The 20053-nt window shown below is 31.9% G+C and overlaps 2 long non-coding RNA genes across 2 annotated transcripts; both read left to right on the forward strand.

Annotated features, from left to right (window-relative positions):
* Positions 1-1942: 1942 nt before the first annotated feature.
* On the forward strand, positions 1943-13656 carry LOC146725382 (uncharacterized). Its single transcript, XR_014928808.1, has 2 exons — positions 1943-2029; positions 13610-13656. It is a non-coding gene; the product is annotated as an uncharacterized LOC146725382 (long non-coding RNA).
* A 1073-nt stretch (positions 13657-14729) lies between these two features.
* Positions 14730-15599, forward strand: LOC146725383 (uncharacterized). The gene is made up of 3 exons (XR_014928810.1): positions 14730-14764; positions 15348-15478; positions 15577-15599. It is a non-coding gene; the product is annotated as an uncharacterized LOC146725383 (long non-coding RNA).
* Positions 15600-20053: the final 4454 nt, after the last annotated feature.

Below are 20053 nucleotides of genomic sequence, written 5' to 3' on the forward strand. Positions count from 1 at the left end.
CCCCATGTCTTCAAAAGTGTCCTTTAATATATATAATTTAATAATTTGCATTTATGTCACCATTACTTGTTAATGAATATAACAAATTAATATGACCTCAAAAGTGTCCCCATGTCTTCAAAAGTGTCTTTTAATATATATAATTTAATAATTTGCATTTATGTCACCATTACTTGTTAATGAATATAACAAATTAATATGACCTCAAAAGTGTCCCCATGTCTTCAAAAGTGTCCCCTGATATTTTTAATTTAATAATTTGCATTTATGGTACAATTAGTGGTTAATGAATATAACAAATTAATATGACCTCAAAAGTGTCCCCATGTCTTCAAAAGTGTCTTTTAATATTTTTAATTTAATAATTTGCATTTATGTCCCATTACTTGTTCATGAATATAACAAATTAATATGACCTCAAAAGTGTCCCTATGTCTTCAAAAGTGTCTTTTAATATATATAATTTAATAATTTGCATTTATGTCACCATTACTTGTTCATGAATATAACAAATTAATATGACCTCAAAAGTGTCCCTATGTCTTCAAAAGTGTCTTTTAATATATATAATTTAATAATTTGCATTTATGTCACCATTACTTGTTAATGAATATAACAAATTAATATGACCTCAAAAGTGTCCCCATGTCTTCAAAAGTGTCTTTTAATATATATAATTTAATAATTTGCATTTATGTCACCATTACTTGGTCATAAATATAACAAATTAATATGACCTCAAAAGTGTCCCCATGTCTTCAAAAGTGTCTTTTAATATATATAATTTAATAATTTGCATTTATGTCACCATTACTTGTTCATGAATATAACAAATTAATATGACCTCAAAAGTGTCCCCATGTCTTCAAAAGTGTCTTTTAATATATATAATTTAATAATTTGCATTTATGTCACCATTACTTGGTCATGAATATAACAAATTAATATGACCTCAAAAGTGTCCCCATGTCTTCAAAAGTGTCCTTTAATATTTTTAATTTAATAATTTGCATTTATGTCACCATTACTTGGTCATGAATATAACAATTTAATATGACCTCAAAAGTGTCCCCTGATATCTTTAATTTAATAATTTGCATTCATGGTACAATTAGTGGTTTGTGAATATAACAAATTAATACGACTTCAAAAGTGACCTGTGTCTTCAAAAGTGTCCCTTAATATATTTAATTTAATAATTTGCATATATGTCACCATTACTTGTTCATGAATATAACAAATTAATATGACTTCAAAAGAGTCACTTAATATTTTTAATTTAATAATTTGCATTTATTTTGCACGCACTAGAAATACATATATGAACTAATTTTCATCACACTTTCAAATTAGCCTTAGTCACTAAATCTTAGCAATCTCTAAACGAAACTTTAATATGTTATAAATATTAAATTATAAATAATATTTTTTGTGTTTGTTAAAACTATTTTGTAGGTTACATCATACGACCTGTATATATCATTTATTTATAACTTAATATTTATATAATAAACTATATATCCCTTCGGTGTTTAGTGTCTGCTAGCATTGCTGTCATTTCACTATGCTGACTTACTACATCGTCACATGGGATACACACCGAGCATAACCCCCTATCTTACTGCATATACGCTCTGGGACACTTTTGAAGTCAGGGACACTTTTGAAGTCTTAACATATATGTTAAGACTTCAAACGTGTCCTTGACTTCAAAAGTGTCCCCCTATTTTCTGTTGAAATTGATTGCCGCATAATCTAAGAATACTTGTATTTATATTCTAGTATAAAGTTGTTAATATTTATATTATGCACATTACGAATCTGTTTTGCGGTTCTTTAGTGATTATTCCCTCACTTTAATCGTTGTTTTAACTTTCAATATCATTTTATCATCCGACACTGGTGCGAAATTCACGTCGCAATTTTTCACTAGCTTAGGGGGGCATAGAGAAGACATTATGGGATATTTCTAGTTCGTAGTATGGCCGGTTTTCAGTGTCGCTGCATGACTATATATCATTCACTGACGGTAAGTTGTGGCATTTAATTGTATTATTTGACAATATGGTTGATACTAGAAACCGTGTACACTCGTATGTCAGCGATTGTGCTGTATACCGTATTTTCTATGCTCAACTTAAGTGCGTGTGATCCCGGTAATCCGGGACTGTGGTGGTAACGGCTCAGCGATCAAACGCCTGTGATAGACTTTAAAATATGACACATCAGCATTAATCTTTACCACAACGAAAAGTTTCCGATTTATTCATTACCATAAATTTCGTATAATAAATCAACCAGTAATAATTATCGAAAATTGTTTTTTGGAAAAGGAGTTTGGAGCTATCCGGCAATCAACTGGCAACATCAAGTCTAGTCGCCAATTTTTGGATATGGTCAATTTACTTGCCACTTAGCTGTATGACTCATTTGAATCAAAATTACAATGTTTTTTGTTGGTCCTTCGTCCACAACTATGTCCACACCTCATCATCTCATTGGTCCTTGTTTGAATAAAGTCAGAAAACGCTGACTTTTATAAATTTTACTTCCGTGCACTTCCGTGTCCAGTCCGTCAATCTGTCAGTTTACAGCTTCCGGTATATCTCAAACTTCATACATGCAATAATACAGTGACTTCATATATTTTGAGATAATTAATCATAATCTAAATTACGATGGCAACCATTTTAATGCCAAAAATTCATTAAATTCAAGCATGTCTGTCATTTCGGAACCAGATCTATAAAAATAAAACACACATTTTATATAATGGGGATATTCATGCACATCCTTTTGTTTCTTGTTCAGATTTAATATGGCCGTTTGGTGGCTGTTCCAGAGCTACATGTACCCCGGTATATCTCTGACATGCCTCGAGCAATCATATTTCAAGCTTCACATCCACATATAAAACATGTTGCACATCATGTACACATGCACTTCTACAAGTATGTGTACTTAGATTGAAAATAGGCAGAGACTACCTATTTTGTTTGTTTGTTGGGATGGGATATTTATTTTATTTTATGTTGTGCATTTCTCTAATGATTGTTATATCTTTATGATTAAAAAAAATTCTGTATATGGCATTTTGCAAGTCAAGAAAAAAAATTTTGTCCATGTAATATGAATCATGATAAAATAGTGTTTTTTTATTTTGATGCATTTTGAAAATTGTAATTTATTCCAGCATTTGGTTGCACCAAATTTAACAATAATATTGTGAAGCAATAGATGTTTTTGCAGTCACCCTGCTTTATGTGTGTATGTTTGTCCCACCATTATCTTGAGAACCAATTTTTGCATTTCAATGAAATTTGGTACATAGATGATCTGGGACAACACAACACAAATAATTTGATTAAAGTAATGCTCATTAGTTACCTCATTTGCAAAGGTGATCTTCATATCTCAATAAAATCTGATTTTAATTAAACTTGTTGGAATTAATCAAACTACCAACCACAATCAAAAATAAATGCTCTCAGCACACAGAAAATCTTCCTTAGCGTTCTTAGATTTTTAACTATGTAGTTATTAAATAACAGTTCATACAATTATCTAAACTGTCTTGAAATTGCTCTGCTAATTAATATCCATAATAATAGGTCCAGAAAACGGGCTGATTTTTACTCACTTGGTAATTTGATGTGTTTAAGTAGGTACATGTACTCATATTAAGTGTCCAATTTTCAGGTGGTTTATGTATTTGTAATGCTCTGTATGAATACCGGTATATGTAGTGAAATTTTAAAATTGAATCATCTATGGCGAGAGAAATAGAAGAAAAGCTTGTTGTACAATTAAATGTTTGCTTTATTCATTGATCGATTTAATTCTCAGACAAAATCCTGACTTTAAATTACACACATGTAAAACGGAATAATTTTACAACAGTGAGTTTTTATTGTATTCAGTGCATTGCACTTGCATGGCTTCTCCTCATTGTCTGCCGTTTAGTGGTGCAGTTTCACTTCGGCAAAAGTTGGAAAAACAGACTGTAGCCGGACTCAGAATCTTTTATTGAATTATTAGTCCCCATTCGGACAAAGTCAGATTACGGGGACTTATAATTTGGTCCCCGTCCGTCCGTCTGTTCGGAGTCATATTTCAGAATCCTTTGAATCGATTTTTTTCATTCTTTGCATGTGCCTAGTACTTTATGTGGGACATATGCACATGCAGTGGTTTAGCAATTTGATGAAAAATGGCCAACTGGCAGCCATCTTGATTTTTTGAAAATGTTGTATTTTGGACATGCTTTGTCAGTTTTCATTCAAATTTGGTACATAGATTATACATGTTGAGACACATGTCCTCTGACCGTCTGTGCATCCGTTCGTCCGTCTGTGCGTCGTCCGTCTGAGGTCATATTTCAGAATCCTTTGGACCGATTCTGTTCATTCTTTGCATGTGCCTAGTTTATGTGGGACATATGCACATGCAGTGGTTTAGCAATTCAATAAAAATGGCCAACTGGCAGCTATCTTGATTTTTTGAAAATGTTGTATTTTGGACATGCTTTGTCAGTTTTCATTCAAATTTGGTACATAGATTATACATGTTGAGACACATGTCCTCTGACCGTCTGTGCATCCGTTCGTCCGTCTGTGCGTCATCCGTGCAAGGTAATATTTCAGAATCTTTGGATCGATTCTGTTCATTCTTTGCATGCCTAGTACTTTATTTGGGACATACATGTATGCACATGCCAACATTTAGCGATACGATTCAAAATGGACATGATTTTGCATATACTTTATACATGTAAAGATACTTGTCCATGACAATTTGTTTCAAAATCGGATCAAGGATGGCTGATTGACAGCCATCTGACTTTTTGGCCTTACTACTATATTTCCAAGATTTATGTACCATTTTCATTCATAATTGGCACATACATCAGACATGTCACTTTGTTTCATAATTAGATCAAAGATGGCCGAATAACGGCTGTTTTTATTTGCGGCCATATTACTATATCTCTGTCACCCATGTAGCATTTTCATTGATATTTAGCATGTCATAAATGAATACATGTACATGTCAATTCAATTTGAAATTTGATTAAATTTGGCTGACTGTTTGTTGGAAATGTGATAACTTGGACATGCTTTCACTTGTGATCTATGTTTTTCTTTACTATGTCTTAAACCGGAGGGGTCATCACACAACACATTTTCGAATTTGATGTAAATAAACAATCTGTTGTATTCACCACTTGGGACTCAAGTTTCAAGGACATGCTCGCGACAACCCCTCCACTTTAATATGACGAGCACAAAGAGAACTTTCAAAAATTTAACAAGGACTGTGTCATTTTCAATGACTTGTTGATTAATGATTTATTATATTATTTTATTCTACAAATGTCCATTCCATCATCTCTAGTGGGAACACATTTTGTGTTCTTGTTTGGTAATTTTGTTAAAAAGACTAATATTGTGTATTTTCAGAAATGACTCGTTTTGAAGCTTTTTTTGCAAGACCAAATAATCAGTATGTTCAACGGCCTTATGTTAAAGATTCTGATGAAGAGGTAAGTTGTCTGAACAATTTGTCTTTCGTAACTACATGTATAAATTAATTTTTAGTTTAATTGGCACATTCTCAATGAAAATATATACATAGATAAATATAGATGTTTTGTTTGATTATTTTGACAGCAAGATTACCAATATCATTGCACATTTTGTTTCTTTAAATTTGTTGACATATACTGTAGTTTCATTATGATTGCTTTTCGCATGATCAATCACTAGTGTGTCCATTATAGTTATTTTTCATGTATGTATGGCGTGGCGGTCTAAAAACTAACTCTGCGACGCGATTGTGCGACTCGCGGAATGTTGATTATTGCACTCTGCAACAGGAAGGCAGTGTCACTCTGCGAAAAGCACGATTCCTATTGGTTGGTGGGTCGAACAGCGTGAATCCCAATGGTCGATGTTCACCGCATGCCTTATAAAAAATTAAGTTTTAAATGGTAAAAATGGTATGGTAAAAAAAGTGTGTAAACACTATGTACCGGAGACATGCCGCACTGTTCCGTGATCGGCAAGCACATGGAGGACACATTGTGGGACCAAACAAATGACACATGGTTTACGGTGATTAGAAAAATTAAATAGTGTAACGTGCACATTGGTTTTGACTGCCTATTTACGGTGTAACGTTATCGCCATCTTAGAGTTGTAAGGCTTAGTCCCGACGACTATGCTCATTAGCATAGGCGGTGGCTTCAAAGCGAGTGGAACACAAAGTACTTTTCACACGTTTTTCATCGGAATAGCAACAGACTGCAAGCACGTCTAGATCATATTATGACCAACCTCGCGAGTGGTTCGAAAGGGGCGATTAGGCTGAAATATTTGCATCAACGCGAAAGAGTTTCAACTACTTAACCGATGACGACACCGATACGTGAGACTGTTGAGGGCCGCTGATCAGACGAGGAAGTGAGTACAGGAAATCTGTTGCTCGTCAACATCACCCAAATAAACAAAGCCATTGTTTCCGTTTATGCAGAGAGCGTGCAACCATCTAATTTTCCGTTGACACTGCCGTTTTAGTTTTCTATCTTCAGCAGTAGTTTCAATCCATTCACACAGCTTTACGTTTTTTCTCTCTTAATATTTTTAATAAAACGATATTGATTACCTAGAAACAGTTTGACCCACTACACGCTTTATTTGGGAATTCAAAATGATGAATATAGTCATAACAAATTATACTTGCTAATGACAAAAAAAAGAACGTAACATCATGTGAAACATACTTCACGCTCTACTGGCTTTAAAGCTTCAAGATGGGGTTAATGTTACCAGCTCCCTGATGTTACACCGTAATAAGGCAGCCAACACCAACGTGCATGTGTTTTGTAACCCCTTTCATCCCCTCCGGGAGATGTTACATGTATATATGTTAATAAATCATTGTTAAATACTTGCTGATTACCGAACCGTGCGGCATGTCGGCGAAATAACCATTTAAAACTAAACATTTCTATAAGGCATGCTGTGTACCCTTACATCGATCGACCATTGAGATTCATGCTTTTCGACCAACCAACCAATGGGAATCGTGCTCTTCGCAGAATGACACTGCGATCCTGTCACAGAGTGCAATAATCGACATTCGGTGAGTCGCACAATCACGTCGCAGAGTTAGTTTTTAGACCCTCATACATACCTCTATTTTTTAATATTTTTTTTATCTTAAGTGGAATCTACAAAATATGTTTCCAACACTTGAAAGTAGGCAAGCGTTTTCTAATTGATTATTTTGGTAAATGAAATTTGTAGTAAAGCCAGTAAAACAAGTTTTGAAGCAGCACAATGTTGCATCGAAATATAGCAAAGCATACTTCTACATTATATGAAATAAATGACAAGGTTATAATAAAGCTGCAAGCTAAAACAAAGCTGACAGGAAAAAAATAAACCTTGGTTGACACTAACATGTATAAAGTGGAAATGCTAATATAAAAAAGAAAGTATATCAGTGGTTCTCTCTATCTGACCCAACCAGCACAACTCGTGCTAAAGAGAGAGACAGGTGATAAGCAGGTCATCTCAAAATTGATTAATTAATTCTTGTAACCATAATGAGTTAATAGCATACAGGTAATAAAACATTGTGCAGATTAAGTGTTATAATATTAATCATTTTAATATAACACAGGTTTTTCTAGAAAAAAACTGCAAGAGGGCACACTGCAATTCAGCGGCACCACCAAAGGGGGGAGATAGGCTTCTCCCTACCAGGGTGTGGAGTTTTTGATAATTCTAAGTTAAAATAGAGTATTCAATTGCTTCCTTGGGTCCAATCCCTGAATATATTTCATAGCAGACGCTGATAGGGTTCTACCTTTAAAACAACCATATAGACAAGAAAAAAATGATGGTCTGAAACAAAAAACAAAACATTAAGACGTTGGTGATGAAACTAAATGCTCAGGGCAAATTTGCATATTTGATTAGGTTTTGGTAAAAACAATACATATTAATTACCTAATTTGCATAATGATTAGTCAATTTTCGGCTTTTCAACTGATATCCCAAGTATTAATTTAATCATCACATTTCAATAAAACTTGGTAGATATATGTCATAGGAAACTGCACAGACCTGATAGTTTTTAGGGTAATATCAGTACATACTAATTACCTAATTTGCATAATTAGTTAATTTTCAGCTTTTTCACTGATATCTCAAATATTATTTATTGCATTTCAATGAATTTGGTACATAGATGCTCTAGGACAATGTAAAAACCTGATTTGCATAATTAGTTTTCAAGTACAAATATTTTTTAATGTGTGTCCAATTTCAAAGCTTTCTTTGATTCTAGACTTGACAGAACCATTTCATTGATAGTTGTGCTGTCTATGATTCACTATTTTATTGTGCTTGCCACAATTATTTGCAAGTTATTCTGTATTAACTTGATTTACTAATATAATTTATAATTTTTTGTAATAAGTAATAAGGGCAGTTGATTATTAACTGATGCAAAGCATGTAATTTGTTCATTGCTGCAGCAACCACTCCCCTCAAAATTACTGATTGTTTTATTTTTAAACCCATTCATGTACAAATAGGCTGTCACTTGTTTATATTTTTGCCAACAGCATGCAATTGTCTGATAACAAATGTCGCTCACCATGAAATTGTTTTATTACCAGAAACACACAAATGTAATTTAATAAACAGCAGTCGTAATGCTATTATTACCTTGCCCGTATCATCAAAGATGGAAGGGAAAGATATATTGAGGGGAGAATGTCTGTCGTCGATGTTGTCGTCATCGTTAATAATTGTCAATGTGTGCACAATAACTTCACTAATTCTATTCCAAACTTTATTAAACTCAGTCACCTAATTCGCCAATATAAAATCTTGCCTTAGTTCAAATGACAGATGACCTGTGTAAAAAAATCATGCAAAAATTGGGAAAATCTGATAAAATATTTCGACTGTTTCTACTTGACTGATCACTGGTGATACACATTCAAAGGTCACTGATCCCAGTGGGAATATGCATTGTTGTTTGTGTTCAATGAAGTAAATCATTTATCTTATAAAAATATCAATGGTAATGTACCGTAAAAACTCGTAAAAATTTCGACCAGTTTTAATCAGTTGGTTTTCTTTGATAGTCGAATTTTTAGACTCACAAAATGAAACAATAAGTGGACGAAATTTTGGAAGAAATATTGGTCGTTTTGGAATAACATGGGAAGCTTTTTGGATTTCTTAAAAAGTGGAATAAACAACGATAGTACGGACAAATTTCTTTGCAATAACGTGCGGTACATGTTCAGCTAGGGGTCACGACCTACATGACCTAATTTACACAAGATATAAATAAAGTTTACTAATAAGTTATAGACCTTAGCTAAGATTACATTTTGAGTGATCAATGAAATTTGTAAATGTCCTTTTTAGCTCCGCTGTTGGTGAATATTTTTGTCATTTTTTGGTAAAAAGTGATATTTTCGACTTCTTGTTAAAAACCGCAAGTGCAATTACTTTGATATTACATATATAGGTACTACATGTGGACCTCTCTCAGATTTGTTCATTTTGTAATGATATCTTTAATTCTCTAATTTTGGTGAATATTTTTGTCATTTTTGGTAAAAAGTGATATTTTCGACTTCTTGTTAAAAACCGCAAGTCCAATTGCTTTGATACTACATATATAGGTACTACATGTGGACCTCTCTCAGATTTGTTCATTTCGTGATGATATCTTCAATTCTCTAATTTTGGTGAATATTTTTGTCATTTTTGGTAAAAAGTGATATTTTCGACTTCTTGTTAAAAACCGCAAGTCCGATTGCTTTGATATTACATATATAGGTACTACATGTGGACCTTTCTCAGATTTGTTCATTTTGTGATGATATCTTCAATTCTCTAATTTTGGTGAATATTTTTGCCATTTTTGGTAAAAAGTGATATTTTCGACTTCTTGTTGAAAACTGTAAGTCCGATTGCTTTGATATTACATATATAGGTACTACATGTGGACCTTTCTCAGATTTGTTCATTTTGTGATGATATCTTCAATTCTCTAATTTTGGTGAATATTTTTGTAATTTTTGGTAAAAAGTGATATTTTCGACTTCTTGTTAAAAACTGTAAGTCCGATTGCTTTGATACTATTCATATTGTTCATTTTCTAATGATGTCTTCAGTTCTTTAATTGAAATGTGCATTGCTAACAGCGGAGCTATCTCAGCCGATAGGCTGCTTGTTTACAGTAGTCTTACAGTTATTGATAGAGTGCCACTGTCATTACAGTATCTGCAGTTATTGTGTTAATAAATAAATAAAACTGTTATTGTTGGTATGAATTCATCATGATGTAAATCATTGAAAAAAATGCAACTTTATTTTATTCAAAACAATAAACTTTGATTGTAACGGTATCTGTTTTTGGAGGATGTATATATATATTGCGGATGTCGGTGAACACCTCGAACCACAGTCCCTCCACAAACAGCCTGTTCGTTCTGTGTGAGGCTATTCTCACTGCCATCCAGTGCATTGGTTATGCGGATGTCCGGGCGGATGTGTTTGACTCCGTCCCAAATGTGCGAGACTGGTATTACCAGACGCTGTCGTTTGGAAAATCACTGAAATGTGATTTTTGGCGGCGTCTACATGAGGGAAAATAAACTGCGAATAGGCCTATGTCGCTTCAAAATACGCAAACCGGGAAGTCAAATAAGTGTTAAAGTTGGAAGCTTGCAAGCTTAGTTTCCGATTTATTTACTTACAAAATTTTTGTTTTATTCCATACCGAGTGTTTAAAATGCATGGGAGCTTGGCCGATGTAAAACGTACTCCAGGAAATAGACACCCCGCTCATTACAGCTCCCTGCGAGGACATTCTGCTTACATTCGTGAAATTTCTGTACTCGTTCTAGTAATAATCATACTGTACTCTTTGGTCGCCCACGTCTGTAAATTTTGACTTATTTGACGATGACACAAGTCAAGCGTCTAAGCAATCACATAACCAGATTCACGCAATGGGGGCTGTCCTTTGCTTTATATGCAAATTGTTTTTCTCAACGACCAGCAAAAACGTTGCGTCCGGTTTTATTCTGGATCAACCTTTTTAAGAGCAAATACAGATTGTGATTGTTATTTCAAAAGCAAATACAAACTCTGATGTTTTTAGTCCCCGTTCGGAGAAGTCCGAAAACGGGGACTTATAATTCGATCTCCGTCCATCCGTTTGTCCGTGAGTTCCTGAGTCTGTCCGTCCGACTGTTCTTATGTCCGTCATATTTCAGAATCCTGTGGACCGATTCGGTTCATTCTTTGCATGTGCCTAGTACTTTATGTGGGACATATGCACATGCAGTGGTTTAGCGATTCAATTCAAAATGGCCGACTGGCAGCCATCTTGTTTTTTGAAAATGTTGTATTTTGGACATGCTTTGTCAGTTGTCATTCAAACCTGGTACATAGATTATACATGTTAGGATACATGTCCATGACGATTTACTTCGCAATTGGATCAAAGATGGTCGACTGGCAGGCATCTTGTTTTTGTTTTTTTATGCGGTATCTTGGACGTGCTCTGTCAGTTTTCATTCAAATTTGGCACATACATGTACTTTATACATGTTAGGATGCATGTCCATGACAATTTGTTTCAAAATCTGGTCAAGGATGGCCGATTGACAGCCATCTGACTTTTTGGCCTTACTACTATATTTCCACAATTTATGTACCATTTTCATTCGTATTTGGCACATACATCATACATATCAGTGTGTTTCATAATCAGATCAAAGATGGCTGAATAACGGCTGTTTTTATTTTGGCCATATTACTATGACACGAAACGCGTGTTTTGATGTAAATAAACAATCTGTTGTATACGCCACTGGGAACTCAAGTTTCAAGGACATGCTCGCGACAACCCCTCCGCTTTAATATGACGAGCACAAAGAGAACTTAACGGGGACTGTGTCATTTTCAATGACTTGTTTTTATTAAATAATAAATTTCATAGATATAAAAATAAATGCATGTGACTTCAATGTTATTTTAGTTCATGCAAATTACGTGAAGGCAAACCTGACCTCGCTCACACTCGACGAGTACAGGAGTACAGAAACCCCGTAATCTGACAGAGTTGGTGCAAATTACCAAGAGCTCCGGAATATGAAAGTTTGGTCGAATTTTCAGAGTCGCTAAAACCGGCATTTCCGGGCAGGGTCGAAATTTCGGAGGTCTTAAAATTACGAAAACTCGCCAAAAACACCGGCGTATGAATTTCTAGAGCGGTCAAAATTCTAGAGTTTTTTCGGTATCTCCCAAATCCCATGGGAATACTAGACTGGGTTTTAAAACCAACTCATGAAAGAGTTTTTGCACAGTCTGATACACATTTGCAAACCTACCAATAAAATCTTCACAGAAAACAAGATGTCAGAAAATCAATATAAGCACTCCTATGAATTGGGTGCCAAACTTTTGATCCAGATCTGCAGTCAAAAGAAAATCTGTTAAGTCCAAAGTTATCAAAACAAAAACAATGCTAAAATACATAAAAAGCAAAAAGTTGCATCCACATTTTGAAAGAAAAATTGTACTCAAAAATAAAGTTCAAACGACAAAAAAATGTTTTGTTGAATTGTATAAATTTTTATAATTAAAATTCACAGGAATTTGTTTCAGCTATTAGAACAGAATGATATAGCTTTTATAATAATAATTTAAAAATGTACTTCAAAAACAAAGATTGCAGTGTTTGAAAATGTAGATTCTTAGGAGGTAACAGTATTGTTGACTTCACTTTTCACTGGACACCAACCAACTGTTTGATTTGATTTACATACAAAGCAGATCTTGATAAATGCGAAATGATAGTTATTCAAACAATACAGTAGTCACATATGATAAGGCAGTTCATATTTGTCTCAGTGAATCATTAATTTTTGACAGACACCTGTACAAAATACTTGGACAAAAGCCAGCTAAGATATTCTGTTATCTTGTATGTTTTATGAATTTATTCGTGTCTAAATGCAGCACTTTTTTTCAGAGATGAGGCATTTGTTTTTATACTAAAATATCAGAATTTCTTTGAATAAAGCTTAAAATAATTAAACAAATTAGACAGCAATGTTTTTGTAAGATATTTATATTATTAAGAGCATTCCCACTGCTGTTTCATTCAAAAAACTTGTTTTAATTCAAAATTGATTATGACAATGCATATTCAACTATGATAGAGGAATAACATTATATAGCAAAGGGTAAAGTCACCAGAGTTCAACTATGTTTTTATCTTCAGGTGCGAATACATTGTTATAGCCAACCAGTTACTGTGCACACATACATGCACAAAATGTAAACCAGTATGACAGCATATAACCCCCCCCATAATCAGATTGCTCTGCATCAGTTCTAATAATCAATGCCTTTAAAGTTTCTTAAATCATGTAAAAGTGATTGCTTCCAATCATGCAGATATTCATAGCAACATTCAATTTATGAATTTGTTTGACATATACTCTTTCCTTTAAAAGTTGTAGTTTTGCTCAACTACTATCTCCTTCTTTTTCTATCTATAGTTCCTCTTGCCAGTGTTCAAAGTCATGTTTGAAGAAAGTAAATAAAAGTGTTCTTACCAAATGAACAAAGTTTGCTGTAGAAAGAATACCATAACGAAAAACTACAACACAACCATGCAAAGCAGTTGTAAGTTTCCATTAGAATCAATTTCAAATATCTTAATATGAATAATTAAAGCCACAAGTAGTATCAGTTGGACCCAAGCTTTCAGGTATCTGTTTCATAATTAATGAGGTCACATGTTGCCATATTTTCACCATGCTAAATACTTAAAATCTATTATTTATCATGGCATGTCAGTCTATTAAGACTGGATGGGAACTAAATCAGTGACAATGAATTGTTCTGTTGAAGTTGTTTGTCCTTACATCAGTGCTGTATTTAACAGTGAAAAACTCAATAATTGAATTAAAGTTCTGAGTACATATCATACAAAAAATGTACTGTTTCAGGTTTTATATGGTCTACTGTTAAAGATGCACTTTTGATACAAGTACAGTATACATATTTAAAAAGGTTGAAATATTTGTAATTCAGAATATGGACAGAAGCATTCCATTGCATACTGAGTGAAAGCCGATTTCATTTTGAATTAATGCCATATAGGTAAAACACATGTTTCCATCTATTTGGAATTTCAAGCATTTTATTTTCTCCATAGGAATACATACAAAATAAAAACACATATGGGAAACATTTTGTTGCTAAATCCTTCTACAAATTACATACAAATTGCAAAACCACCTAATTAGGCACAAAGACTTTATAAAAAAGTACACTGTTCAATTCAACATATTGTAAAAGGAAACCCTTAATTTTGTATGATTATAGCAGTTACTGCATACAAATACCAGTAAGAATATGTGACAACTGTTATGAAATATGAGTAGTAAAATTATTCTGCCTGTTACTACAATGGGGCATGTATGCATGAATGATTGGAAAGTGTCTTGTGTGGAAATTACAAAAAAACGTTTGAAAAGAAAATTGTATGTAGGAAGCAAGATCTATAAAGAACCTCAGAAATCTTTTTGTCAATGCCTTCTCCCCAATATGTGTATAAAGATATTTGAAAAGGCTATTCTTTTGTTTCAGAACAACTCCTCCTTCAACTGGAGTGAAAAATATATTTTGCTGAAGAGAATGACGGAAAGGTATTTAGTTTTGTATAATATGCATCATTTATCCAATGCTAGCTTATTAACTATTATATCCAAGCATCAATGTATCATTTTGCAAGCTGATTGTAAACTTGCCAATGAAAATTTCTGATAGTGTCTCCCAGTGTAAAATTGTTTTTGTCATTGCATACTCTTGTAAATGTTCACATTTGGGGTGATATGTATTTCTTTTTTTATTTGAAACTGTATTCTTGTTTGTGCTACTGCTTGTTACGTGATATATTTATGATACATGTACTATTTTATTTTTCAATATTTTTGAGGTGTGTACAAGATTTTTGTGTACACTCCCCCCCCCCCAAATTGTAATGATGGAGGAAGTGATTGATTCACCAATGTAATGAGTTACTTTTTTATTTTAGCCCAGGTTTATAATAAGGAAAATGTTTATTAAGCAAAAATTTATTACATGTTGCAAGGTGTTCAATGCATGTTGATTATAATATATTTATAGCATTTATACTATACCACAGGGAAGCTTATAATAGTGTCACTATGTTATTTTTCATAAAACGTACCTATGTATTTATAATAGATGTTACTGCCTTATTTACAGTTTTGCAACCAGATTTGTGCAAGATTTCTTGCTTAAAGAAGCAATAGCATTTCTAGTGGCAAGAAAGAATGGTATATCATGAAAAACAGCCGATGATCTTTGCCAGCAAACAGAGATGCTAAAAAGATAAGGTAACTACATGTAAATGCAAATCTGCTTGAATTCTATTGTATCTTATACCAACACTTGAGAGAATTCATTAACAAAATTATCTCTGTTTTGTCATCAGGTGGGAAAAGCCAGACTTCAATAGGTTCATCAGACATTACCACAATCCATGAAAAAATAATTATTTTTGGGAGTGATAGAATTATTAGAAGAAAAACATAAATTATCTTTTGAGTTGTGAAATTGTCAGTAATGCATTTTGAGTGGTTGAAATATAAGTTTATAATTCTAGTAACTAAAGTGCAGGATTGGAAACGAAGAAGAGTTTGCAACAGACGTTAGCGTTACATGTACCATTCACAGAGTTTGTCAAGTTTTGAGAACAATGTATTAGTTCATTCATGCCACTGTAACAACCATGTGCTGTGAAAAAATTTTGAATAAAAGTTGTTAAATTTGCAATAAAAATAATTGCACTTGCTCAATCTTTTTCTCATACATTTTATTGGTACCACTCATCTCATTTTGTAGGAGTTGGGTGGCCCTGAGAATGACTTCAAAATTGTCTCCATGACTTCAAAAGTGTCCCTTAATAGTTTATTTTAATAATTAGCATTTATGTCACCATTAATTGTTAATGAATATAACAAATTAATATGACCTCAAAAGTGTCCCCATGTCTTCAAAAGTGTCCCTTAATATTTTTAATTTAATAATTTGCATTTATGTCACCATTACTTGGTCATGAATATAACAAATTAATATGACCTCAAAAGTGTCCCCATGTCTTCAAAAGTGTCCCTTAATATTTTTAATTTAATAATTTGCATTTATGTCACCATTACTTGTTAATGAATATAACAAATTAATATGACCTCAAAAGTGTCCCCATGTCTTCAAAAGTGTCCTTTAATATTTTTAATTTAATAATTTGCATTTATGTCACCATTACTTGTTAATGAATATAACAAATTAATATGACCTCAAAAGTGTCCCCATGTCTTCAAAAGTGTCCTTTAATATATATAATTTAATAATTTGCATTTATGTCACCATTACTTGTTAATGAATATAACAAATTAATATGACCTCAAAAGTGTCCCCATGTCTTCAAAAGTGTCCTTTAATATATATAATTTAATAATTTGCATTTATGTCACCATTACTTGTTAATGAATATAACAAATTAATATGACCTCAAAAGTGTCCCCATGTCTTCAAAAGTGTCCTTTAATATATTTAATTTAATAATTTGCATTTATGTCACCATTACTTGTTAATGAATATAACAAATTAGTATGACCTCAAAAGTGTCCCCATGTCTTCAAAAGTGTCCTTTAATATTATAATTTAATAATTTGCATTTATGTCACCATTACTTGTTAATGAATATAACAAATTAATATGACCTCAAAAGTGTCCCCATGTCTTCAAAAGTGTCCTTTAATATTTTTAATTTAATAATTTGCATTTATGTCACCATTACTTGGTCATGAATATAACAAATTAATATGACCTCAAAATTGTTCCCATGTCTTCAAAAGTGTCTTTTAATATTTTTAATTTAATAATTTGCATTTATGTCACCATTACTTGTTAATGGATATAACAAATTAATATGACCTCAAAAGTGTCCCCATGTCTTCAAAAGTGTCTTTTAATATTTTTAATTTAATAATTTGCATTTATGTCACCATTACTTGTTCATGAATATAACAAATTAATATGACCTCAAAAGTGTCCCTATGTCTTCAAAAGTGTCTTTTAATATATATAATTTAATAATTTGCATTTATGTCACCATTACTTGTTAATGAATATAACAAATTAATATGACCTCAAAAGTGTCCCCATGTCTTCAAAAATGTCCCTTAATATTTTTAATTTAATAATTTGCATTTATGTCACCATTACTTGTTCATGAATATAACAAATTAATATGACCTCAAAAGTGTCCCCATGTCTTCAAAAGTGTCCTTTAATATTTTTAATTTAAGAATTTGCATTTATGTCACCATTACTTGTTAATGAATATAACAAATTAATATGACCTCAAAAGTGTCCCCATGTCTTCAAAAGTGTCCTTTAATATATTTAATTTAATAATTTGCATTTATGTCACCATTACTTGTTAATGAATATATCAAATTAATATGACCTCAAAAGTGTCCCCATGTCTTCAAAAGTGTCCTTTAATATATATAATTTAAGAATTTGCATTTATGTCACCATTACTTGTTAATGAATATAACAAATTAATATGACCTCAAAAGTGTCCCCATGTCTTCAAAAGTGTCCTTTAATATATTTAATTTAATAATTTGCATTTATGTCACCATTACTTGTTAATGAATATAACAAATTAGTATGACCTCAAAAGTGTCCCCATGTCTTCAAAAGTGTCCTTTAATATATATAATTTAATAATTTGCATTTATGTCACCATTAATTGTTAATGAATATAACAAATTAATATGACCTCAAAAGTGTCCCCATGTCTTCAAAAGTGTCCCTTAATATTTTTAATTTAATAATTTGCATTTATGTCACCATTACTTGGTCATGAATATAACAAATTAATATGACCTCAAAAGTGTCCCCATGTCTTCAAAAGTGTCCTTTAATATATATAATTTAAGAATTTGCATTTATGTCACCATTACTTGTTAATGAATATAACAAATTAATATGACCTCAAAAGTGTCCCCATGTCTTCAAAAGTGTCCTTTTATATATTTAATTTAATAATTTGCATTTATGTCACCATTACTTGGTCATAAATATAACAAATTAATGTGACCTCAAAAGTGTCCCCATGTCTTCAAAAGTGTCCCTTAATATTTTTAATTTAATAATTTGCATTTATGTCACCATTACTTGTTAATGAATATAACAAATTAATATGACCTCAAAAGTGTCCCCATGTCTTCAAAAGTGTCCTTTAATATATATAATTTAATAATTTGCATTTATGTCACCATTACTTGTTAATGAATATAACAAATTAATATGACCTCAAAAGTGTCCCCATGTCTTCAAAAGTGTCTTTTAATATATATAATTTAATAATTTGCATTTATGTCACCATTACTTGTTAATGAATATAACAAATTAATATGACCTCAAAAGTGTCCCCATGTCTTCAAAAGTGTCCCCTGATATTTTTAATTTAATAATTTGCATTTATGGTACAATTAGTGGTTAATGAATATAACAAATTAATATGACCTCAAAAGTGTCCCCATGTCTTCAAAAGTGTCTTTTAATATTTTTAATTTAATAATTTGCATTTATGTCCCATTACTTGTTCATGAATATAACAAATTAATATGACCTCAAAAGTGTCCCTATGTCTTCAAAAGTGTCTTTTAATATATATAATTTAATAATTTGCATTTATGTCACCATTACTTGTTCATGAATATAACAAATTAATATGACCTCAAAAGTGTCCCTATGTCTTCAAAAGTGTCTTTTAATATATATAATTTAATAATTTGCATTTATGTCACCATTACTTGTTAATGAATATAACAAATTAATATGACCTCAAAAGTGTCCCCATGTCTTCAAAAGTGTCTTTTAATATATATAATTTAATAATTTGCATTTATGTCACCATTACTTGGTCATAAATATAACAAATTAATATGACCTCAAAAGTGTCCCCATGTCTTCAAAAGTGTCTTTTAATATATATAATTTAATAATTTGCATTTATGTCACCATTACTTGTTCATGAATATAACAAATTAATATGACCTCAAAAGTGTCCCCATGTCTTCAAAAGTGTCTTTTAATATATATAATTTAATAATTTGCATTTATGTCACCATTACTTGGTCATGAATATAACAAATTAATATGACCTCAAAAGTGTCCCCATGTCTTCAAAAGTGTCCTTTAATATTTTTAATTTAATAATTTGCATTTATGTCACCATTACTTGGTCATGAATATAACAATTTAATATGACCTCAAAAGTGTCCCCTGATATCTTTAATTTAATAATTTGCATTCATGGTACAATTAGTGGTTTGTGAATATAACAAATTAATACGACTTCAAAAGTGACCTGTGTCTTCAAAAGTGTCCCTTAATATATTTAATTTAATAATTTGCATATATGTCACCATTACTTGTTCATGAATATAACAAATTAATATGACTTCAAAAGAGTCACTTAATATTTTTAATTTAATAATTTGCATTTATTTTGCACGCACTAGAAATACATATATGAACTAATTTTCATCACACTTTCAAATTAGCCTTAGTCACTAAATCTTAGCAATCTCTAAACGAAACTTTAATATGTTATAAATATTAAATTATAAATAATATTTTTTGTGTTTGTTAAAACTATTTTGTAGGTTACATCATACGACCTGTATATATCATTTATTTATAACTTAATATTTATATAATAAACTATATATCCCTTCGGTGTTTAGTGTCTGCTAGCATTGCTGTCATTTCACTATGCTGACTTACTACATCGTCACATGGGATACACACCGAGCATAACCCCCTATCTTACTGCATATACGCTCTGGGACACTTTTGAAGTCAGGGACACTTTTGAAGTCTTAACATAT

This window comes from Saccoglossus kowalevskii, unplaced genomic scaffold, assembly GCF_978046115.1.
Source record: "Saccoglossus kowalevskii unplaced genomic scaffold, keSacKowa6.1 SCAFFOLD_212, whole genome shotgun sequence".
In the NCBI taxonomy this organism is placed as follows: domain Eukaryota; kingdom Metazoa; phylum Hemichordata; class Enteropneusta; family Harrimaniidae; genus Saccoglossus; species Saccoglossus kowalevskii.